Below are 615 nucleotides of genomic sequence, written 5' to 3'. Positions count from 1 at the left end.
GTGTGTGTGTGAGTGAGTGAGTGAGTGAGTGTGTGTGAGATCAGTGCTAAATGAGTAATTAGCATGTGAAGGTAAAACAGAAGGCCTGTTAATGACAGCTTTAGAGTGACAGTGAAAGTGTGTGAGGATTGATTCCCTCTTAGTAGCCTACTAAACCTAATGTATTGCATTTGATGCATGAACTGATTAACATGATCAAACATTGCTGTTAAACCTGTTTCACACTCAATCTCCTGCATGTCTTCTGTCGTCTGATTGATAAAAAATTTGATTCCATTTGATTGAGTCATACCAATTTGATTCAGGTCGAGTCATTCAAATCAGTTTGACAGTTCAGTCATATTAATTTGACTAAAATTGGCTAATTAAGATATTCCCACACTCATGAAGCTCTCAGCCGGACACACGTCTGTCCTCCAGCGACTCCACTCACTGCTGAACATGTTTGCTCTCCTGCTTTCTGTTTACGCAGAGAGCAGGCCATGAATCACACATCCGTCAGGACCAGAGGAAAGTCCTCCACCAAACCCTCTTCTAACTCCTGCAACAAAAGGCCAAAGACATCCAGCTCCTTCACTAGTGTTTGTGAAGCTGAGCCTGCAGGTCTGTCTGTGT

The sequence above is a fragment of the Sinocyclocheilus rhinocerous genome, unplaced genomic scaffold (genome assembly GCF_001515625.1).
Source record: "Sinocyclocheilus rhinocerous isolate Xijiao unplaced genomic scaffold, SAMN03320098_v1.1 scaffold2145, whole genome shotgun sequence".
NCBI lineage: Eukaryota > Metazoa > Chordata > Actinopteri > Cypriniformes > Cyprinidae > Sinocyclocheilus > Sinocyclocheilus rhinocerous.
The sequence above is the reverse complement of the archived record's forward strand: the minus strand, read 5'-3'. Positions refer to the sequence as shown.